Consider the following 25,696-nt stretch of genomic DNA (forward strand, 5'->3'; position numbering starts at 1 on the left):
TGTTCTCTACTGATTCAAAACAATCTCCACAGCTGGATGTTTCAGATTTGGTAGGGGAAGCCATGTTGTTCTACACAACAGTGGTTTTAAAAGTAGTTTGGTTAATTAGCTTGAGAGTGACTGATGGTCTGTATCTATTTTTCCTAAATAGATAATAAAAGAAAGCTACAAAAGTTCACAAATTTATCTCTGAGGAGAGGTGGTAATGCGCGGCTTGCTGCAAACCACTTCCAAAAGATGGGTAAAATTTGGGAAAATGAGCAGAAGAATTTTGTTTGTCTGATTAAGTCTTAGCTTTGGTTTAGTTTAATTAATTCATGTATATCGTACCTGATGATCAGTTCCTGTTAAGGATGACTGACTGGTAGTTACAGAATTTCAAATTAAATCTAAACAACGTTTCTCAGATGTTAAGACTACAGTCTTACCAGTACAACTTAATGAAAATTGGTCACTCTAAAATCAGATCTGCTTCAAAACAATTATTCAGGGAAGAACAATGTCATAATGATCAGTGTCATTACTAGTAAACCTTTAACTGGTATACAGACTTCCAAAATAACATTTCACTTCTCAATGCAATCAACCAAACAGCGAGCAGATAACAGTTACACAGCGGGGGGAAAGCAGGCCCACAATCCCAAAGGTGGCTGAGTCTTTTTGTTAAGGGGGGAAGGTGAAGGACCCCCACTGAGGTGAGCCTGCAGCACGCGGAGAATCGCGCTCTTTGCTGCGGTTGTACCAGAGATTAACTTCTGTACAAGCAAAAGTAACTGAAATCACAGGACGTCGGGAGAAGCGCGGCGGCTTTCTCCGGAAATGTTAACAAAGCACACAATCCGTCTGATGCTCACAGACGCCAACAGAGCAACATGAAAACTTCTTTCGAAGTTTAAGCCAAAATCTCCTCTCCGTTGTGGAGGACAGAGAAACAACACAATGATCCTCCTGGATCAAACTCACGTTCTTGCAGTGAGAATAAATTGCAAACAACAAACAAGCAGGCGTTTCTTTCTGGCTACGTGAAACGCGGCAGAGATCAAAGCAGTTGTAATAGTTTGATCAGCTCGGCACTTCTGAAGTGCAGAAATCTGAGTTAGCTTCAACAGTTCTTACAGTCAACAATCTCAGATTTAAATTAATCCTCCTAAATGCTTCAGTATCTCAGGAATTAAACAAAGTAGCAGTTCGTTTAACTTTGTGAGAATCCGCTGCAGGGATACGCTGCAGAGATTATAATTACCTCTAACTCGTCCGGTCCTGAGTGTCGGCGAGTCTGTGGCCAGGGCTAGTTAGCTACTCTAGTCCTGCGCACAAGAGGGTCCGGTTTTAAAATTAACTCCCTGGAGTTCGCAGGTAAAGTTCCTTAAAACACGGCGCGGATCAACGGTGTTGGAGTACGCAACAGCGCTGTCCACGAAGGCCTTAATATAAAAGTAATCTCTATTTTTGCATGCAATAATCAAACAAACATTAAGCAGCAGAAGAAACTTAGTTTCATTCTATTGTCTATGAGAGAAGAGTGAGCGTCCGCTTAGAGCGAGAGGCCGCCCCCACTAGGCCGGAGGTAACCGTGCGTCCACAGTTTTCCTTCCGCCTTGGAAAGTGCAAAACTCCGTGTTCATTTATGAAAATTATGCAAAAGTGAATCTCCTTTGGCTCATGAAAAGGTTTTGCGAGGCCTCACACGGGCAGCGCCATAAAAATAATATGTAGCGTTAAGCGTCATTAAACATCGAAGATGTTTAATAAAATTATTAATTTTAATAATTTCTTGGAATTATTTATTTATTTACTCGTGGGGCACCACCACACAGATAGCTTTATCCTAATCTAATGGCTGTGTGGACACCATTAGAGAACTAAATTAATTAATTTTATAAATTAATTAATTCAAGCTAGAAATCAATCAGTTATCAATCAATCAGTCTCAGGACGCTACTAACGTGAATTCTTACGTCGAAGGGACCCATAACATGGTTCAAAGGAGAAGTTCACAATAACCAGACCAGTTTAGGATAAATATGGAATATTTATTACTAAACTAATAATGCATAAATGAAAAGGAAATATTTACATAGGACTTCGCATGGAGAAATGAATCAAACATTGGTAAATGCAGAATATGGAGTTCAAACCAAAATCTTATTTCAATGTGTCAGAATGAATGAAATGTATGCCAGAAATGAACAAAAGTTAATTAACCTGCGGTGTTAATTAAACTAAGGTTCAGGACTGAAAAAGATCGCTAAATCCTAAAAGGAAAAAGGGAAACTTGACTCTCATCTGTTAAACTGGAGGTTTAACTAAGATGTAGAACTACTAGATCACTGTCAGACACCCAACCATTCTTGAGCAGATAAGCAGAGAATTGATCCGAGCAGGACTCGTCCGGTTCTGTTTGGATCGAGCCGACTTACGACCGTTGTGGTGACTCTGATGGCAAGTGAGGAAGTTGGCGCAGGTGGTTTGGATCCCGAGCGACTTCCAGAAGGCCAGAAGATGTGTCACGTGGTGGTCCGAAGGTTTGGATCAGGCAGCTCTGCGGATGCGGACTTTCCCGCGGCTCGGCTGGTGGTATCGATGATGGACAGTGGATGACTTGCGGTGATATGGCAAAGATGAAAATGTCCAGCTTTAGGTCAGTCCAACAAAAGAAGAAACTCTGTAGGATCTATTTAGGATCTATATTAAAAGTCCAAAAGATAAAAACATAACTCAAGAAAAGCGAAGTATTAGCTGGAAAAAGGGAATGAACGTCGGAGTCCAAAAAGAGCCAAAAATTGATCAATCATGCATCTTGTATGCAGGCACCAACTTAGAATCGGGTGATGTTCTTCACATCACTGCAAACTTAATCCTCTGGCAGCATCTCTCTCTTTCTCTCTGGCGTTCAGACCAAGTGTCCTAACTCTGGAAGAAGGCCATGTCTGGAGAGGATGGGTTGAAGGGAACTGGAAGTCCACTTCAGGCAGAGAGCAACGGAGGGAGGCCAAGAAGGAAGGGCCGAAAGAAGAAGAAGAGGAAGAGACAACTAACTCTTTGTTCTGGGTTTAAAAGTGTTAGTTTTGAAGACCCACCCCATGGAGGGATGTGTGACCATTATCTTGACCAATAACAGTCTTGTGGGCTGGTTTTGGGTCAGATAGCAGATCCAGAGGGGCTGGTCTGGTCATTTTGTAAAGACTTATCAAATTAAACATTTTGTGAATATATCCATATGTCCAAGTTATTAAAGCCTTAAATGAGACATCATTAAAATCCATCAGTGAATCATCGAAAAGACAAGAAAAATAGTAAAAAGGTTATATCTCACACAAAAACAGTAATAAAGTTTCAGGTCACCAATTAATCAAGTTTGTTGATCAAACCTTGTACAAATTGATAATGATTATATGCATGCGCATGGTATCAAGATAAAACACACATATATATATATGTATCTATTTAAATGAACATTGTTGACTAGTAAAAGTATGATCTTTTACTCTTCACACAAAGTCTTTGTCTCCTCTTGTGCTGGGGCACAGAAAAACATTAAGACACTTTATTACCCTCTGGAATGTTAAGATAAACGTTTCTTGGTGTGTCCAGGTGTCCTGTTAAAGGGGGTTTCCGCTTATCAGTTGAAGAAAAACACAAGTTTAGTAAGAAACAGTTTCAAAGTGGACATTGGGATGAAGAGTTGCATCTGGGATCCTTTGGTTGTTAACTAAAAAGCAAATTTATGTTGCAGAGGATTAAAGTTCAGAAATTTCCCAGGTCTCGTAAATAACCTAATGAAGTCCTCCCAGTCCAGGTTGGGGAGAGTTGACCTTTTTTGACCTGTGGAGCTGGAAACCAAGTCATAAATTTGAGTCAGACCCCCACTTTGGGAGTGAGACTGTTAGTCTGTAAGGAGAGAAAATCCTCAGAGATTGTTTAATTCAGTCACAATTAAACAAAGGTTCCAATCTTTATTTTGAAGACGAGGGAATCCGCTACACTAGTAAGAATGTTATATCTGAAATGTTCATTTGTCCTAGTAAGAATGTCATTTTCGATATCTGAAATGTTCATTTGTCCTAGTAAGAATGTCGTTTTAGATATCTGAAATGTTCATTTGTCCTAGTAAGAATGTTATATCTGAAATGTTCATTTGTCCTAGTAAGAATGTTATATCTGAAATGTTCATTTGTCCTAGTAAGAATGTCATTTTAGATATCTGAAATGTTCATTTGTCCTAGTAAGAATGTTATATCTGAAATGTTCATTTGTCCTAGTAAGAATGCCATTTTAGATATCTGAAATGTTCATTTGTCCTAGTAAGAATGTCATTTTAGATATCTGAAATGTTCATTTGTCCTAGTTAGAATGGTATATCTGAAATGTTCATTTGTCCTAGTAAGAATGTCGTTTCAGATATCTGAAATGTTCATTTGTCCTAGTAAGAATGTCATTTCAGATATCTGAAATGTTCATTTGTCCTAGTAAGAATGTTGTTTTAGATATCTGAAATGTTCATTTGTCCTAGTAAGAATGTCATTTCAGATATCTGAAATGTTCATTTGTCCTAGTAAGAATGTCGTTTCAGATATCTGAAATGTTCATTTGTCCTAGTAAGAATGTCGTTTTAGATATCTGAAATGTTCATTTGTCCTAGTAAGAATGTTATATCTGAAATGTTCATTTGTCCTAGTAAGAATGTTATATCTGAAATGTTCATTTGTCCTAGTAAGAATGTTATATCTGAAATGTTCATTTGTCCTAGTAAGAATGTCGTTTCAGATATCTGAAATGTTCATTTGTCCTAGTAAGAATGTCATTTTAGATATCTGAAATGTTCATTTGTCCTAGTAAGAATGTTATATCTGAAATGTTCATTTGTCCTAGTAAGAATGCCATTTTAGATATCTGAAATGTTCGTTTGTCCTAGTAAGAATGTTATATCTGAAATGTGCATTTGTCCTAGTAAGAATGTCATTTTAGATATCTGAAATGTTCATTTGTCCTAGTTAGAATGTTATATCTGAAATGTTCATTTGTCCTAGTAAGAATGTCGTTTCAGATATCTGAAATGTTCATTTGTCCTAGTAAGAATGTCATTTCAGATATCTGAAATGTTCATTTGTCCTAGTAAGAATGTCGTTTTAGATATCTGAAATGTTCATTTGTCCTAGTAAGAATGTCATTTCAGATATCTGAAATGTTCATTTGTCCTAGTAAGAATGTCATTTCAGATATCTGAAATGTTCATTTGTCCTAGTAAGAATGTCGTTTTAGATATCTGAAATGTTCATTTGTCCTAGTAAGAATGTCATTTCAGATATCTGAAATGTTCATTTGTCCTAGTAAGAATGTCGTTTCAGATATCTGAAATGTTCATTTGTCCTAGTAAGAATGTCGTTTTAGATATCTGAAATGTTCATTTGTCCTAGTAAGAATGTTATATCTGAAATGTTCATTTGTCCTAGTAAGAATGTCATTTTAGATATCTGAAATGTTCATTTGTCCTAGTAAGAATGTTATATCTGAAATGTTCATTTGTCCTAGTAAGAATGTCGTTTCAGATATCTGAAATGTTCATTTGTCCTAGTAAGAATGTCATTTTAGATATCTGAAATGTTCATTTGTCCTAGTAAGAATGTTATATCTGAAATGTTCATTTGTCCTAGTAAGAATGCCATTTTAGATATCTGAAATGTTCATTTGTCCTAGTAAGAATGTTATATCTGAAATGTTCATTTGTCCTAGTAAGAATGTCATTTTAGATATCTGAAATGTTCATTTGTCCTAGTTAGAATGTTATATCTGAAATGTTCATTTGTCCTAGTAAGAATGTCATTTCAGATATCTGAAATGTTCATTTGTCCTAGTAAGAATGTCGTTTTAGATATCTGAAATGTTCATTTGTCCTAGTAAGAATGTCATTTCAGATATCTGAAATGTTCATTTGTCCTAGTAAGAATGTCGTTTCAGATATCTGAAATGTTCATTTGTCCTAGTAAGAATGTTATATCTGAAATGTTCATTTGTCCTAGTAAGAATGTTATATCTGAAATGTTCATTTGTCCTAGTAAGAATGTTATATCTGAAATGTTCATTTGTCCTAGTAAGAATGTCGTTTCAGATATCTGAAATGTTCATTTGTCCTAGTAAGAATGTCGTTTTAGATATCTGAAATGTTCATTTGTCCTAGTAAGAATGTTATATCTGAAATGTTCATTTGTCCTAGTAAGAATGTTATATCTGAAATGTTCATTTGTCCTAGTAAGAATGTCGTTTCAGATATCTGAAATGTTCATTTGTCCTAGTAAGAATGTCGTTTTAGATATCTGAAATGTTCATTTGTCCTAGTAAGAATGTTATATCTGAAATGTTCATTTGTCCTAGTAAGAATGTCGTTTTAGATATCTGAAATGTTCATTTGTCTTAGTAAGAATGTTATATCTGAAATGTTCATTTGTCCTAGTAAGAATGTTATATCTGAAATGTTCATTTGTCCTAGTAAGAATGTCATTTCAGATATCAGAAATGTTCATTTGTCCTAGTAAGAATGTCATTTCAGATATCTGAAATGTTCATTTTGACTAGGAGGAATAGAATTACAGATGTCTGCCTAGCTATTAAATGTTAAAAAAGGCTTGTCATAACTGATGGGAAAAAATGCAGTTATGGATATCCACAACTTCATTGTTACTAGTAGAAATCCCATTGTGGATATCTATAATGACATTGTTACTAGTCAAAATATATTTGTGATGATAGAAATGATTTTGTAGCTATCTGAAATGTTTTTTAATTTCTGATATCTGAAATGAAAATTATGACTAGAAACAATTGGATTCTGGATATCAGAAATTCACGTTTTTCCTAGTAAGAATACTGTTTCAGATATCCAGAATGTTTATTTTAGATAGGAGGAATGTCATGTAGGATAGCTGGAAGTAAAAACGCAATACACATGAATGGAGAATGTGACGTCATTTGTCCTAGTAAGAATGTCATTTTAGATATCTGAAATGTTCATTTGTCCTAGTAAGAATGTCATTTTAGATATCTGAAATGTTGATTTTGAATAGGAATAATTGAATATATTTCTGAAATACATATCCAGTCAAGCTAATATATGTGCTAACTAAAATTTGTGAAGATTTGTGCATATCTGAAATTTGGTTCTTACTAGTACATTTGTAATTAAAATTATCTTAAAATTCAGTTTCTGCAAGCAAAAATGTGATTGAAGATATTTTTAATTAGAATTCTGACTAGTAAGAATGTAATTTTGACTAGGAAGAATGTAATGTAGACATCTACCAAAGGAAACAAAGAGAGGAGTGCGCTTTGAATAAATGTTAAAACGGCTTGCCATACTGTCACCATCACTGCTACATCAACCACACACTTATTGTATGTTCTTATGTTGTCTAAAGTATTATTTATAACATAGCTCATCCAGTATTTTACAATGTGCATTTGTGTGTGTGTTCGTGTGTGTGGAGGAGTTTTTATGTTTGTTATAGTTTCTCATTCATGTATGCTCTCACGGTTATTATTTAGTTTTATTTGATCTTTCTTTTTGTTGTTGGTGAATGTACTTATATCCTATGTTTTTTTTGGTTTTTTTTGGCACTGTGGAAGAAATTTGCACCCACTTTCATTGCAATAACAGTCACAATGACAATAAAGTGATTCTATAATTCTATTCTATTCTATTCTATTTTATCAAGGACACTCATTGATAATTCAAAACTGAGAAGAAAAAAAGTTGACTCCTTAGTTCTAGATTTTCTGCTGTTGGTATTTACAAGAAAAACACTAAAGTTAAAAAATGATATTTTATTATTTTATTTATTTTACCAGGAAGTCACACTGAGGTCAAATATGTGTTTTTTCAGAGAGACTTTACCCGTGGACGTCTGGTGGGATGGTGGGAGCCTTAGACTGCAGTAATGAGCCAGTATACAGTAGGTTGCAGGAACGTACCTGCACAACCTGCCAGGAAATAGAAAAGAAGATGTGCTGACACAGCAACTCATTAAATGAGCTTTGACATGCTGGTACCAGAGGAACAGATGATCCAGTAAACCATCACCTTTAGTATAATGGTTACCAGTCACTCAGTGCAAACGGCCTTGCAGTGGGAGCAGAGGGAGGATCTGATCCAGAGGGTCACTAGCCGAGACATGCTAGTTGTTAACCTGATGATGATCCACACTGGGAGCTGCCCAGTCCAACCAGTCTGATCCAACCACAGATTGGCTGTGGCTGCCTTGCTCCAGGGCACTTCAGCAGGAAGTAAAGCTTCATGAAGGTGTTGGTTAGAGCTGTTGGGACTCATCCAAACTAAGCTGAAATCTCCAAGCAGCTGCAGACTAAGCTGCTGGTTGTCAGTAAAGCTTTCCCACTACAGGGAGTCTCTGATTCACTGTTCACATCCTCACATCCCTTCATGGACCTTTACCTTGTGTTTGTCTCTGTGTGGACAGACAGAATATCAGCTGATTCTTCCTGATTCCTCCACAGAGTGGACCAGCAGAGCTCAGAGCTTCCCAGTGGTCAGTCTGCCCAGCAGCATCAAACACAGCTGGACTCCATATTTATGGTCTGTACATGTACAACAACTACTTTTCCATCTCTTCTGTCCACATCGTCTCCATGCTGACCTTTGTAGACCAGTGGATTGTCAGTGTGTCCAACATGGATCTGATGTTTGGCTCCATGATTTCAGTCTGATTGTATCCTTCATATTGTTTCTCTTCCAGCTGCTGGAGTACAACATGATCACTTTTGTGAAGAAGGAGCTGAAGAAGATCCAGACGCTTCTGAGTCCAGATTACTCAGAATGCTCAGTGTTGGAGGGTGAGGATGAGGAGCAGAGGAAGAGCAGCAGAGAGGCGTTAGTGAAGATCACAGTGGACTTCCTGAGGAGGATGAAGCAGGAGAAGCTGGCTGAGCTTCTGCAGAGCAGTAAGAGGATTTCTCTAAAGACTGAAGCTGCTGGAAAAATGACACATTTACTGGTGTCTTAACACATGAAACATCACATATTCACATCCTCATTCCTCAGAGGTTTCAAGTCTTTACTGACTCTTCTTATTTCTTCTTCTCTTTCAGAACTTCTGGCTTCAGTTTGTGGCCGTAAACTAAAATGTGGTCTGAAGAAGAAGTTCCAGTGTGTGTTTGAGGGGATTGCTAAAGCAGGAAACCCAACCCTTCTGAACCAGATCTACACAGAGCTCTACATCACAGAGGGAGGGACTGCAGAGGTCAATGATGAACATGAGGTCAGACAGATTGAAACAGCATCCAGGAAACCACACAGACCAGAAACAACCATCAGACAAGAAGACATCTTTAAAGTCCCAACTGGAAGAGATGAACCAATTAGAACAGTGATGACGAAGGGAGTGGCTGGCATTGGGAAAACTGTCTTAACACAGAAGTTCACTCTGGACTGGGCTGAAGACAAAGCCAACCAGGACATCCAGTTGACATTTCCACTGACTTTCAGAGAGCTGAATGTGCTGAAAGAGAAAAAGTTCAGCTTGGTGGAACTTGTTCATCACTTCTTTACTGAAACCAAAGAAGCAGGAATCTGCAGCTTTGAAGAGATCCAGGTTGTCTTCATCTTGGACGGTCTGGATGAGAGTCGACTTCCTCTGGACTTCCACAACAATGAGACCCTGACTGATGTTACAGAGTCCACCTCAGTGGATGTGCTGCTGACTAACCTCATCAGGGGGAAACTGCTTCCCTCTGCTCGCCTCTGGATAACCACACGACCTGCAGCAGCCAATCAGATCCCTCCTGACTGTGTTGGCATGGTGACAGAGGTCAGAGGGTTTACTAACCCACAGAAGGAGGAGTACTTCAGGAAGAGGTTTAGAGATGAGGAGCAGGCCAGCAGGATCATCTCCCACATGAAGACATCACGAAGCCTCCACATCATGTGCCACATCCCAGTCTTCTGCTGGATCACTGCTACAGTTCTGGAGGATGTGCTGAAAACCAGAGAGGGAGGAGAGCTGCCCAAGACCCTGACTGAGATGTACATCCACTTCCTGGTGGTCCAGACCAAAGTCAAGAAGGTCAAGTATGATGGAGGAGCTGAGACAGATTCACACTGGAGTCCAGAGAACAGGAAGATGATTGAGTCTCTGGGAAAACTGGCTTTTGATCAGCTGCAGAAAGGAAACCTGATCTTCTATGAATCAGACCTGACAGAGTGTGGCATCGATATCACAGCAGCCTCAGTTTACTCAGGAGTGTTCACACAGATCTTTAAAGAGGAGAGAGGACTGTACCAGGAGAAGCTGTTCAGCTTCGTCCATCTGAGTGTTCAGGAGTTTCTGGCTGCTCTTCATGTCCGTCTGACCTTCATCAAGTCTGGAGTCAACCTGCTGAAACAAGAACAAACAGTTTCTTTTTGGTCTTTTTGGTTTTTAAACAAACCAGATCTACAACGTCTCCATCAGACAGCTGTGGATCAGGCCTTACAGAGTCCAAATGGACACCTGGACTTGTTCCTTCGCTTCCTCCTGGGTCTTTCACTGCAGACCAATCAGAGTCTCCTACGAGGCCTGCTGACACAGACAGGAAGTAGCTCACTGACCAATCAGGAAACAGTTCAGTACATCAAGGAGAAGATCAGTGAGAATGTGTCTGCAGAGAGAAGCATCAATCTGTTCCACTGTCTGAATGAACTGAATGATGGTTCTCTAGTGGAGGAGGTCCAACAGTCCCTGAGATCAGGACGTCTCTCCACAGATAAACTGTCTCCTGCTCAGTGGTCGGCTCTGATCTTCATCTTAGTGGCATCAGAAGAAGATCTGGAGGTGTTTGACCTGCAGAAATACTCTCCTTCAGAGGAGGTTCTTCTGAGGCTGCTGCCAGTGGTCAAAGCCTCCAACAAAGCTGTGTAAGTACATATATAGCAGGATGTGGAGAAATATACTGCTGCTGTTTTATAGGACAGAATGTGACAGAGAACTACTTTTCTCATTATTTCCTCTTCAGACTGAGCAGCTGTTCCCTCTCAGATGAAGGATGTTCAGCTCTGTCCTCAGTTCTCAGCTCCCAGTCCTCCAGGCTGATAGAACTGGACCTGACGATCTTCGACTCAGGAGTGAAGCAGCTGTCTGATGGACTGAAGAGTCCACACTGTAAACTGGAAACTCTCAGGTCAGATTTCTCTGCTGCTCTCACATGTTTTTCAACATTTTCACACCCTGTTTGCACAATGACATTTCCACACAAAATGTAAAACTTATTTCTTTACGCATTTAAAAAAGAAAAGGATTTCTACAGCAGTGGGATGAAAACTATCTCCATGCAGGGAAAACACATATTGGGTAGAAACCATGTAGTGTTCATGCCAGGCTTCTAGTGGGCAGTGAAACTTGACAACGACACACCCAGGTGTTCATCACATCCTCATAAAACCCAAAAACACAACAACAAAACAACCCCAAACTCTGTTACCATGGAAACCAGAGACCAGAAGGCAACAAAACGTTTCCATTTTACTGTCTCAGCATTTTGGTGTAAACAGGAGCTCATTTTCCTACCGTCTCTGTGATGCAATAATCTCAAACATTTTCAGAAATATGTTTAAATAAATGAAATGAAACATCCCCAGATCTCCATCACTTCATTCTGATCACTGCTGCTCAGATACTTTTGGCTCATTTCATTTGGTTCGGAAGATATGTGTGCAGATCAGGTCCAGTCCAGTACTGAGTTTTGTTCAGGTTTATCCAGTTGTACTGACTGTGATTGGTGTGGATAAATGGGAGGACAGTGGAGTAAGAGGATCTGTGACAGCAACATGTTTCAGTCTTCTGACTTTTTCTTTCCTTTAACCAACAATCTTGATGATGGAGTCATGTTTGATATGTGAACATACTAATATGATGTATAATTTAACTGGAACCCTGTGATCAGATGGCTTTAGATGAAGTATCTGAAGCTCTTTGTGGAGAATATGTATTGATCTTGTGTCGGCTCAGAACTGCAGACCAGCATCATAGCCAGGTCTCAGTGTGGTCCAGTTCTCATCAGAGACCGTCATCTTTCCCTTAGACCTGCTGAATGTCTCCCATTACCTTTTCTTAAACCTGGGACATTTTACAATGAGGTCCAGGAAAAGAGTTTATGAAAAGATGATTGGAGGTCTTTTTCTACTTTTACCAGACCCCTTCTGTCTCATACTTTATATCATAAATAAAAGAAGCACGTTTGTGAAAGCAAGATATTTATGACTGACAGGTGACTTTTAAAGATGTCTAATGTGGATTCCAAAGATCAAATAAGTATAAACATGAAACAGAGAACTAAACCATTCTGTACATCACTCAGTTTATTAACTGTCCAACAGAAGAAAAGATGATATGTTGGTTTCACTGAGGAAATGTAAATAAATTTTTCAATGATTCTCTCTGACTTTAAGTTAAATTGTACATGCGACTAAATCTGAAAACAAACCTTCATTTTCTTCAATATCTTCTCTTTAGACTGAGTGTCTGTGGCCTCTCAGAGGGAAACTTTGCAGTTGTGTCCTCATTTCTCAGCTCCCAGTCCTTCAGGCTGACAGAACTGGACCTGAGTATCTCCGACTCAGGAGTGAAGCAGCTGGCTGATGGACTGAAGAGTCCACACTGTAAACTGGAAACTCTCAGGTCAGATTTCTCTGCTGCTCTCACATGTTTTTCTACTTTTTATGCCAGTTTGCATGATAACATTTCCACACAAAAGGTAAAACTTATTTCTTTGCACATTTAAAAAAGAAAAGGATTTCTACAGCAGTGGGATGAAAACTATCTCCGTGCAGGGAAAACACATATTGGGTAGAAACCATGTAGTGTTCATGCCAGGCTTCTACTGGGCAGTGAAACTCGGCAACGACACACCCAGGTGTGCACCACATCCTCATAATACCCGAAAACACAACAACAGAACCATCCAAAACTCTGTTACCGTGGAAACCAGAGACCAGAAGGCAACAAAACGTTTCCATTTTACTGTGTCAGCATTGTGGTGTAAACAGGAGCTCATTTTCCTACCGTCTCTGTGATGCAATAATCTCAAACATTTTCAGAAATATGTTTAAATAAATGAAATGAAACATCCCCAGATCTCCATCACTTCATTCTGATCACTGCTGCTCAGATACTTTTGGCTCATTTCATTTGGTTCAGAAGATATTTGTGCAGATCAGGTCCAGTCCAGTACTGAGTTTTGTTCAGGTTTATCCAGTTGTACTGACTGATTGGTGTGGATAAATGGGAGGACAGTGGAGTAAGAGGATCTGTGACAGCAACATGTTTCAGTCTTCTGACTTTTTCTTTCCTTTAACCAACAATCTTGATGATGGAGTCATGTTTGATATGTAAACATACTAACATGATGTATAATTTAACTGGAACCCTGTGATCAGATGGCTTTAGATGAAGTATCTGAAGCTCTTTGTGGAGAATAAGTATTGATCTTGTGTCGGCTCAGAACTGCAGACCAGCATCATAGCCAGGTCTCAGTGTGGTCCAGTTCTTATCAGAGACCGTCATCTTTCCCTTAGACCTGCTGAATGTCTCCCATTACCTTTTCTTAAACCTGGGACATTTTACAATGAGGTCCAGGAAAAGAGTTTATGAAAAGATGATTGGAGGTCTTTTTCTACTTTTACCAGACCCCTGCTGTCTCATACTTTATATCATAAATAAAAGAAGCACATTTGTGAAAGTAAGATATTTATGACTGACAGGTGACTTTTAAAGATGTCTAATGTGGATTCCAAAGATCCAATAAGAATAAACATGAAACAGAGAACTAAACCATTCTGTACATCACTCAGTTTATTAACTGTCCAACAGAAGAAAAGATGATATTTTGGTTTCACTGAGGAAATGTGAATAAATTTTTCCATGATTCTCTGACTTTAAGTTAAATTGTACATGTGACTAAATCTGAAAACAAATCTTCATTTTCTTCAATATCTTCTCTTCAGACTGAGTGTCTGTGGCCTCTCAGAGGGAAACGTTGCAGTTGTGTCCTCATTTCTCAGCTCCCAGTCCTTCAGGCTGACAGAACTGGACCTGAGTATCTCCGACTCAGGAGTGAAGCAGCTGTCTGATGGACTGAAGAGTCCACACTGTAAACTGGAAACTCTCAGGTCAGATTTCTCTGCTGCTCTCAAATGTTTTTCTATATTTTTACACCCTGGTTGCACAATGACATTTCCACATAGAATGTAAAACTTATTTCTTTGCATATTTAATAAAAGAAAAAGATTTCTACAGCAGTGGGATGAAAACTATCTCCGTGCAGGGAAAACACATATTGGGTAGAAACCATGTAGTGTTCATGCCAGGCTTCTAGTGGGCAATGAAACTTGGCAAAAACACACCCAGGTGTGCACCACATCCTCATAAGATCCGAAAACAGAACAACAGAAGCACCCCGAACTCTGTTACCACAGAAACCAGAGACCAGCAGGCAACAAAACGTTTCCATTTTACTGTCTCAGCATTGTGGTGTAAACAGGAGCTCATTTTCCTACCGTCTCTGTGATGCAATAATCTCAAACATTTTCAGAAATATGTTTAAATAAATGAAATGACCATTCTGTACATCACTCACTTTATTAACTGTCCAACAGAAGAAAAGATGATATTTTGGTTTCATTGAGGAAATGTGAATAAATTTTTCAATGATTCTCTCTGACTTTAAGTTAAATTGTACATGTGACTAAATCTGAAAACAAACCTTCTTCATTTTCTTCAATATCTTCTCTTCAGACTGAGTGTCTGTGGCCTCTCAGAGGGAAACGTTGCAGCTGTGTCCTTATTTCTCAGCTCCCGGTCCTTCAAGCTGAAAAAGCTGCAGCTGATTAGCAGCAACCTGCAGGATTCAGGAGTGAAGCTGCTGTCGAGTCTGCAGAGTCCACACAGTCAGCTGGAAACTCTCAGGTGAGCTTGTTTTCATACCGAGCAAAGTGGGATGAGATTTTATCATCAGACATCAGACGTCCTTCATTATTCCCCATAGGGAAAGTCAGTTGTCCAGCATTTCAAATTTAAAGGCACAACAACAGTCAGAAAGTTAAATTAGTAAATTGAGACTTAAATTGATGCTTCAATAGAAGTACATCAACAAGTCAGATAAAATAAAGGGATGAAAAAGGACTGATGCTAAACACTAAGGGAGCATTCCCACAAGAATATTCCGGGGGGTTCAGTTTCCATTGAAACATTTCACACCTTCCTTTGGTTCAGTTTGCTTTCACACTGCTCTTCACTTTAGCCAGCAAACTGCCTGGAGAACATCATGCAGTTCCAACAGCTACTCGCTAGGGCTGATATTCCCCAAAACGACCACTAAGCAAGAAAAAAAGCAGGAATAAGAAGAAAACCCAGTTCATGGATTGGCCAGGAACTTCACTGCTAATAAACAATGGAGCAATAACAAGTTTCTGCAATCATGGGGTTTCTGTTTTTACTCTGGTATCAGACCAGATCCAGTTTTCATTAGAAGCTGCCCAGTATGAGCAGCTGGAGAGGCAGTGGACTATCTAACATGTTGTGCTGTGTTGTTCTCTACATCACTTCCTGTCTTTGGTTGACTGGATAATCCGTCTGCTTTCACTCTGCAAATGAACTACACAAGAGTTCACTTCCAAGCAAACTGAAACCCCCAGTTTTCAGCAGACCAGAGTTCTCTTCTTTGGTCTGCAGCAGGATGTGAATGAGTGTTTACTTCAGATGAACCTCACTATCCATGGAAGTGGGCCAAGATTCGTTTAAAGTGGACCAAATAGTGGCGGTGTGAATGTGTCCTCAGATTAAAGCGTCTGATGGCAGACGGGACAAAGGAGCCTCTAAACCTCTGTTGTGTAGCTCAGAGTAATGAGACGTTCACTGCAGCTGCTCTTTAGACCAGCTAAGATGTCGTGGAGAGGGTGGTCTTTGTTGTCCAGCACTGTTTCCATCTTCTCCATAGTTTTATTTTTACCTTTATTTATACAAATTTAACTCATTGAGACACAAGGTCTCATTTCCCAGAATGACCTGTCCACAAATACATCTAATACAAGTAGCTCCAAACATACATTTCTCCACCGCAGTGCTCAGTGAGTCCAGCCTTAGTTCCATCACTGAAGAAGCCTTTTCCAGCAGTTTCTCCAGCCTCCTCTTGTCCTTCTCTTTAATGCTGCCTCCCCAGCAGACATCAGCATAAAACAATGTGCTCGCCACCACAGATTGATAGAACATGTGGAGCATCTTCTGCAGACATTGAAGGACTTTAACCTCCTGAGTAAATACAAACAGCTCTTTCCTTTCTCATACAGAACATTGGTATTCCTGGACCAGTCTAGATGGTGGTCTATGTGGACCACGACGTCTACATGGTGTTCAGGATCAGACAGTTCTTATAAAACCATCAGTCAGCTGTTTGTACTCATCTTTCTGCCCATCCCTGGTACATGCCACTATTGCTGATCTTCCAAATGTGGCAAGTCTTGGAGTTTTACACAACAGCAATGCCTTTGAAATAAAAAGCATCATGATAAAAACAGTAGAAGAAGATATTTTAATTTTTAGCTAAATATGTTATTCAGGAACATCACTGATGGAAATGAACAAATTCTAAACGAATAAAGAAAAGAACTTATATAAATGGATCCATTCATTGGTTTTCTTCTACTTCCCTGAAGTCGGGTCAAAGAGTTAACGGATCAGGAGGGAATCCTACACACCCCTCCTCAGAGACTCTCTCCAGTTCCTCCTCACCAGAAATCCTCACCTGTCTTATTCAGATGTTCAGACTGTCTCTGATAAACTACATTTCCAAGCTGAAAGTTCTCAGCCACCACGTTGAATCTTTGTTTCACTCATGATCTATGTGAGCATTAAAATCCACCACATGGACGTGATAACGAGGTTATAAAGCTGACTTTCCTCCACAGGTGATCTTTCAGTCTACATTCAATATGAGGATTGATTCATTTTGATCACATATAGTTTTATTTTTGTATTTTTCTGTCTCTAACTGTCTCTTCAGGCTGTGTATGTGTGGTCTCTCAGAGAGAAGCTGTGAAGCTCTGTCCTCAGTTCTCAGCTCCCAGTCCTCCAGTCTGACAGAACTGGACCTGAGTAACAACGACCTGCAGGACTCAGGAGTGAAGCAGCTGTCTGCTGGACTGAAGAGTCCAAAATGCAAACTGGAAACTCTCAGGTCAGGATTCATCACACTGAGTGTTTAAATGAGTTTTTATTAATGAACAACAGAACATCTGTAGAAGGCGTTTGTGTGACTTTGTCATGGTTGCAGAGCTGCTCTGCAGCTCTGCAATCAGGATGATCTCCTACACCTGCCCTGATTGTGATTCCCCTCACCTGCTCCCTGTCCTACTTATACACTCTTCACTCTCTGCTTCCCTGCCAGATGGTCAACAGTACTAACCTTGTTGAGATCCAGCTAATATTTGTTTCAGACTTTCTTGTCATTGACCCTGTTACGTCCGTGGAGATTCTCTTGCCTGACCCCTGCTGGATCCCTTCAAGTGCCCACCTGGATATTGACCCTTGCCCGTATGACCACAGAGATTGCCTGTCCCTCTGGATAAGTACTGCACTGAGCCTCACTGTGAATGAACATTGCCTGCCCTGACTACGTCTTTTGGATTTGTGGACTTATATTCCTGTCTGAAGTTCATTTCAGGAGTCCTCACTCACAGACCTGGGATTGCCTGACTCCTCCAGCTAACCACAACTGGTTTCACTCCCTCCATCCCCTGGCCCTAAATAAACCTTATGCTGTTCAAACCATCTGTTTTACGTGTGGCTGAATTTCCGGGGCTTCAGGAGCAAACCTAACAGACTGTCAGTCTGTATTACCTACACCATCTTACACCACAGAAACCGACCTGAACATGTTACCTGTCCTGCGCCCTGAAGGTGGAAGAATGTGTAAACTCTTCTCACTCTGTTTGTGTTTTGTAAACCAGTAAAAATAACCTTGTCGATCCATTTAAAACCAATAGGAATTAATACAACATTGAACAGATATTGGGGGGGATGGGGTCTGCAGAAGGTCCAGACTATTTGTTTTTTTTTTTTTTTTTTTTTTGTTTTCTTTTGTTTTAACCCAAACCTGCTGCTCAAGTCTCATACATCACATGGATGGAATCAAAGATCCAGTGAAATTCATGTTCTATTCTCTGTAATCTGGACCAATGAATAGACATCTGCAGTGTAACCATGGCAACTACTTGATGATTTCAGTCTGACTCGCTCCAAATCAGAAAAGACGGCTAATTATCTATGGGAAAATGATGGAAAAAGCAGTGTATACTTAGCTTGACTAAAGCACCATAAAAACACCATATAAGCAGAGATCAGGTTTCACCAGGACTGAGATCCATAAAACAGAAGCATAGAAACATTTCTGTCTTTGTTTTAGTCCTGGATCTACACACAGGTTTCTGCATCTGACACCTGAAGTTACAGATGCTTCAGTTCCTGTAGTTTCTCTACTGCAACCTGAAAATGGGACATTTGTCACAAACTGAGTCATGAAGTCATAAACTTGGAGAACATGAAGACAGAAAGCCAGTAATGTCAGACAGGTCCAGTTTCTCTGAGAATCTGATGACATTCAGCTGTAGTTTCACAGCAGTTCTCTCAGAGTTTCTTCATGTGTGTTGTTTTCTGCAGCCTATCAGGATGTCTGATCACAGAGGAAGGCTGTGCTTCTCTGGCCTCAGCTCTGACCTCCAACCCCTCCCATCTGAGAGAGCTGGACCTGACATACAACCATCCAGGAGAGTCAGGAGTGAAGCTGCTGATGGCTGCACTGAAGGATCCACACAGACTCAGGTATGGAGAAGCTGCTGCAGCCACACAATGTCTGATAGAGGAGGAAGATCTGCAGACATTTTCTCTGTCCTTCATTCAGCTCTGTCTCTCTGCTTCATGCTGGATATGATGTAATATGAGCAATCACACATGTAGGAGCCTTTTTCCATTGCTCACAGCTGAAACAGCAGATATTGTGGAGGGAGTCTCCAAGGAGAACACCTGCAGGAACAACAGTGATAACTGTCTGTTGGACAAAGATTCTTTAGTTTGGACACATCTCTACAGGTTAAAGCCTCCTACAGAGTTTAGCTGTGTTTAGTCAGAGCCGAGCAAAGCAAAGTCCAGACAGAAGCAGAGCTGATCAGTTATTACTGACACACAGCAACAACAAGCTAACTCTGCATCCGGCTGTCATTCTGGTTTTTATCTCCAGTCTGGTCTTTGTTCTGGTTTTCAGTCTGACCACACACATTAGCTCTTTTTCCTCGTTTCCTCTGATAGTGTTGTCTTGTTGTTGTTGTTTATTGATACTGACAGCAGTGTGCTGTTATCTAGTTGCTGGTGTGTGACGTGGTTCTGCAGAGTAAACCAGTGTGTCATGTCAGACTGGAAACCAAAGTTAGAAACTGCAGCATCTTCACAGTTCTTAAGCTCAGGAATCTGCAGATCAGATGTTGGTGTTCTTCAAAATGAGTTTGAATTTCAGAGTTTTAAGGGTCACAAACATCTGTAGTGTTGCTTTAAAGAAAAAATCTGTCATTACTAGGCAGGGCAAGGCAGTTTATTTGTATAGCACATTTCACGTACAGGACAATTCAAAGTGCTTTACATAAAACAAAGACATTACAGATATTTAGAAATAGTAAAAGGCATCAACACATGATCACAATAAAATAATAAATTACACAAAAATTATTAAAAGCAAGATAAGATAAAAAGTTTCCATGCAAATTTCATGCATAGGCGCATGAGAAAAGAAATGTTTTTAACCTGGATTTAAAAATGTCTACATTTGGTGAAAGTTTAATCTCCCCCCGCAGATTGTCCCACTTGTTTGCAGCATAACAGCTAAATGCTGCTTCTCCTTGTTTAGTCTGGACTCTGGTCTGAACTAGTTGACCAGAGTCTTTGGATCTAAGAGCTCTGCTAGGTTTATATTCTCTGAACATTTCACAAATGTATTCTGGGCCTAAACCATTCTGGGATTTGTAAACAATCAGAAGGGGTTTAAAATCTATTCTGTGACTGACTGGAAGCCAGTGTAAAGATTTCAAAACTGGTGTGATGTGTTCAGATCTCTTAGTCCTGGTTAAAACTCTAGCAGCAGCGTTCTTTCTGGATGAGCTGCAGATGTTTAATGCTCTTTTTAGGAAGTCCTGTTAAAAGACCATTACAGTAATCCAGCCTACTGGAAATGAATGCATGGATGAGTTTCTCTTGGTCTTTCTGGGAGACTAAACTTTTAATTCTGTTGATGTTTCTGAGCTGGTAAAAAGCTTCTTAGTGAAGCCTTGATGTGGCTGCTGAAAGTCAGATCTGAATCTATCAACACTCCAAAGTTACGAACTTGGCTGGTGATTTTAAGAGCGAGTCTCCAGGTGTTTGCCAATGCTGACCCTCTTCTCTTTGCTACCAAACAGAATAATCTCAGTTTGTCTTCATTTAATTGTAGAAAATTCTCCTTCATCCAGGTGTTTATTTGCTCCAGACACTGACACATTAAGTCTATTAGACTGCAGTCATCTGGTGACAGAGACACATAAAGTTGTGTATCATCTGCATAACTTTGATAATTAATGCTAAAGTTCTGTAATATTTGACCCAAAGGGAGCATATACAAGTTGAACAGAAGAGGTCCAAGGACTGATCCCTGGTGGACTCCACAAGTCATGGCCACTCGCTCAGATTCATAGCTGCCGATCGTAACAAAATAACTCCGGCCTTCAAAATCGGACCGGAACCAGTTAAGAACCGCTCCAGAAAGTCCAACCCAGTTTTCCAGCCTGTGCAACAGGATTCTGTGATCTACAGTATCAAACGCAGCACTGAGATCCAATAGAACCAGGACTGATACTTGACCAGAATCAGTATTCAACCTAATGTCATTTAACACTTTGACCAGAGCTGTTTCAGTGCTGTGATGAGGTCGGAAGCCGGACTGAAATTTATCAAGATTTCCACTTTCATTTAAAAAGTGTAGAGGCAAAAAAAGTTACTCTGTCAAGGATGAGGAGTCTGGTTCTGAAGTGAAAAGTGATTGCATGTTTATTGAACACAGAATTAGAATACAGAGAATCGAATTCGCGACACTGTTCAGAGGTCTGACAGCACCGAGATCTGAAGAGAATCTGTTAAGAAACACACATGCAGCATCTTTTAAGCAGAATGATCACGTCACAGCACATCATATATCTTGTGAATTAAAAACAAAGAGATTGTCTGTTCCTCACACAGGATTAGACACTTCAGCAAACCTAATGAGCTTTTGCATTTTATTGACGCACATAAACAACCCCAGTGACATTAAGGCAGGATGCCCTGCTGGGTCATCCTGAGGCATCTGGCTAGTATCAGATAAGTCACACAGGTCAGAGTGAACTGCTCTAAAGAATGCATCCACTTTTACGATAGCAACAGGTTACTCAGTATTAAACTCAATTACCAAGAACTTAAACAATCTGTTTACCCTGAGAGGGATCAGTAGACACAATATAGTAAAGGGAATAATATGAAATTTCCACAACAATTCCCCTCTTTTGATCATAATGAAACCCATTTCATATTGATCACACCAGAAAAGAAAATTTCATGAGAGTAAAGCATTAAAGAAAACAAACAAAATGCATCAAACAAGGATAACCACTGAGGTAGAGATGTACAGTGGATAAAAATGAGAACACCACAATCAACTAGTGAACCCAAAACTCTTACGGTGTTATCAAACTGCTAATGAACTCATCAAAACAAAGAAAAAGGCAAATGAAACAAAAAATAAAAATAATGAAAAGACAAATGAAACAAAAAAAACAAAAACACAGAAAACCCATAAAAGATAAATGTAATAAATGTAATGTAATTGTAGTAAGAAACCCTTAATGATTACATTCAACAATCAAATCACCATTCCCAATATACATTCAGATAAAACATCAGAAGTTGCAATTCACGAGGATTCGAGGAACTCCATCATAACTCTGAATGGGGAAATAAACATCAAAATCAATCCAACACATGTGATTACCAGCAAAAAAAAAAGACATATCAGAATACATATGAATGAGAATAAGAGCAAACTAAGATGACTAAACAGAAAGCTACTCACACAACCTAAACTTAATCATCACTAGAAAAATCAAGCGGGAGACCAGTATCATCATAACAGATCCGTGGAGTGTAAGCGGGAGGAGAAGCCAGGAAATCTAACGGGGTGTTAGAAAAATCGCCTTGAGCACTAACAAACATCTGGAGGGAATGACCAGGAAAGGCAGATGTTATCAGAACCTTGAGGCACCGGGGGAGGAAAGTCACCACAAGCCAGCAGGCAATCAGAACAGCAAAAATAGGGCCTAAGACTGCGAGCAAGGTATCCCACCAGCCACCTGACTGAGACCAAGACCAAAACTCAGAAGAAAATCCAGAGCTATCCCAAGCCTCCATCCCAGATAACAGATCTCTAAGGTGATCCTGAACAGAAAACAGATTAGTAGACATATCAGGAATGAATGTACAACACTCATCCCCTATAACCTCGCATGTCCCCCCTCTTTCAGCTAAGAGAAAATCCAGAGCCATCCTATTCTGCAGGGTCATGACCCGGAGGGCCTTTAACTCAGGTGTTAATGTGTCAAACCCCTTAGTAACCGGAGAAGTGAGATTTTCTAAATCTACAGCTAATGCATCAATCTGCAAAGCATTGTTAACTGTACCATAGTGTGGAAAAATACCTCCAAGCACTGAGTTAGCACTGATTTCTGTGTTTCCAGAGTGCTGCAAAATCATGAGTCACCCCAAAAGCGTACCGCGAATCCATGAAGACTGTGAGTCTCCACCCTGCCCCAAAACGGCAGGCCTCTGTCAGCGCCACAAGCTCAGCTGTTTGTGGAGAGAAATGGCTTGGCAGAGAAGCAGAAACAACAGTAGAATGGTCAGTGCAGACAGCAAAACCCACCTTGTTCACCCCAGTCCTGGGGTCACGTCGTTCTGATCCATCGACGTACAAGACAAGATCAGGATTCTGAAGTGGGGTGTCCTTAAGATCTAGCCTGGGCGTGCACGTCTGTTCCAATGCAGCCACACAGCAGTGCAGTTCTCCGTCATCCTCAGTAGGGAGCAGGGTAGCAGGATTCAAGACAGTACACCGCTTAACCGTGATGTTGGGCATGTCCAACAGGATGGAAGTGTACCTGAGATGTCTCGCAGCAGAGAGATGAGAAGTTTTCTGCTCCAGCAGGATCATAGAAACAGCATGAGGGACCAAAAGGGTTAAATCAGAATAACCCACAATGTCACAAGAAGCCAGCACAGCTTTTCGGAGGCGGCCACGGCTTGCAAACAGGAAGGAAGACCCCGAGCCACAGGGTCCAGTTTAGCTGAGAGATAAGCAACAGGACGTAACTTACCTCCATGAGTCTGGAGCAGGACTGAAGTCATCAAGCCATTCCTCTCATCCACTGCCAGAACGAATGGTTTCTCAGGATCTGGCAGGCCCAGAGTGGGGGCAGTTTGTAGTGCAAGCTTCAGATCAACAAATGCACGTTCTGCATCCTCATTCCAGGAGATGGCATCAGCTGGTCTCAGTCCCTTACCATGACTGAGTGCTGACAATGGTGCTTCCAAGATAGATTAATTAGGAATGAAATTCCTGCAATAGAAAGTTGTCCCCAGAAAAGACATGAGCTGTTTTTTAGTGCGAGGTCGAGGAATGTTCTGGATAGCAGACACACTCTTTGAAGAGATGGCACGGCTACCAGCGGAGATCACATGACCCAAAAATGTCACTGTTTGCTGCACAAATTGCAGCTTTTTCAGACTAGCTTTGTGACCCTGTTCAGCTAGATCAGGGGTCACCAACCTTTTTGAAACCAAGAGCTACTTCATGGGTACCGAGTCATGTGAAGTGCTACCAGTTTGACACCCTCCTCTAAAATAAAGTGTGTATATATATATATATATATATATATATATATATATATATATATATATATATATGTATATATGATCAGCAGCTAATTATCAATAACTTAGAGTGGGAAACATATCAATATTCAACACTTTATTTTCATTAATCTCAGCAATTGTTAGATGATCACTTCTACATTTCATTGAAAAAAAACTCCAGTTTACCAGTCACTGACAAACCCTTTTAACAATTTATGAACTATGTTATGAAAAGTTATGTAATATTTAAGAACAATCAACTTTCATATTAAATATATCTTATCACACTTTTAACTGAACAAATCAACTTTTCTGTGACACTACCATGTTGCCACTGCATCTGGTATCTGTTCCTTTTTTAGTGAGAAGACTGGCATTGCATGCTGTTTACCAGGGTATTGTAATCAGGTGTGTAACTTGACACTGTAACTCTGAGTGAATCTAGCAGATGTGCATCAGTGAGGCGTGTTCTGTGTTTATTCTTGATGAAGTTCATGTCAGAAAATGCTGATTCACAGAGATAGGTTGAACCAAACAGGCTAGTAATCTTCATAGCTGCTGTGCATATGCCACTGTACTTTCCTGTGTCAACAAGGCACCAAAAGTTTGGTGCAGCCTGGTAGGCTTTGAGGTGGAGGTCATTTTGCAATGTTACAATTTCAATCTCCACCTGTTCAGCATCCAAGTTGAAAGTTGCACTTAGTTGCTCAGCAATGCATGTTGTATCCACGTTCATAAAAGGATTGTAAATGAATGACACACATGGCTCAAGCTGATCAAGGTCACAAAACCTGTTATCAAACTCTTGTAGAAGTCTGCTTATGACTTCACAGTACTTTTCTGCAACTCTGTGAAATGTCTCAGATGCAGAAGCATTGTCTTTTAGCACCAGCTGCAGAGATGGAAAGTGCTGCACCTTTTTTTTTCTGTAAATGCATACAGAAAATGTTCATCTTGGCTTTAAATGCATTTAAACTACTTAACATTTCAGCAACAGTCTTACCTTTGCCTTGCAGCTCACACTTGAAGTGGTTTAGTTTCCCAGTAATGTCTGTAAAAATGCAAGGTCAAGTATCCACTCCGTGTCCTCTAGCAGCGATACATCTTTTCCTTTGGGCTGCATGAACTCTTTGATTTCACCCAAAAGTGAGAAAAAAACTAAGTAAAACTTGTCCTCTGCTGATCCATCGGATTTCTGTGTGCAGCAGCAGGTCGCCATACTCAGCTGACATCTCCTCCAGTAGCACCTTGAATGACCTGTGCTTTGGAGCAGATGCTGTTTACAATTTTCACAACGGGTGTCATAACATGCTCGAAGCCAATCACTTTTGCACATAACTCCTGCTGGTGAATGATGCAGTGGTAATGTAGAAATGTTGGGAAGTCTGGGTCACCTTTACAGTGAGCGATGAAACCTGTATGTCGGCCGATCATAGCAGGAGCCCCGTCTGTAGTCACCGCTACCAGCTTTTCCAATGGTACCTTTTTCTGCACGAAAAACTCTTTCAGAGCGTTGTAAATGTCAACTCCCCTTGTAGTCGTCTTGAGGGGCAATAGTGTCAGGAGTTCTTCTTTTGAGAAATCTTCAAACGCCATCCGGATGAAGACCAACAGCTGCGCTGTACTACTGTTGTCCACAGACTCGTCACACTGGATGCTAAACCACCTGCACTTATCCAGATCCCGGTCCAGCTGATCGGCCA

This window comes from Melanotaenia boesemani, chromosome 10 (genome assembly GCF_017639745.1).
Source record: "Melanotaenia boesemani isolate fMelBoe1 chromosome 10, fMelBoe1.pri, whole genome shotgun sequence".
Classification (NCBI taxonomy): domain Eukaryota; kingdom Metazoa; phylum Chordata; class Actinopteri; order Atheriniformes; family Melanotaeniidae; genus Melanotaenia; species Melanotaenia boesemani.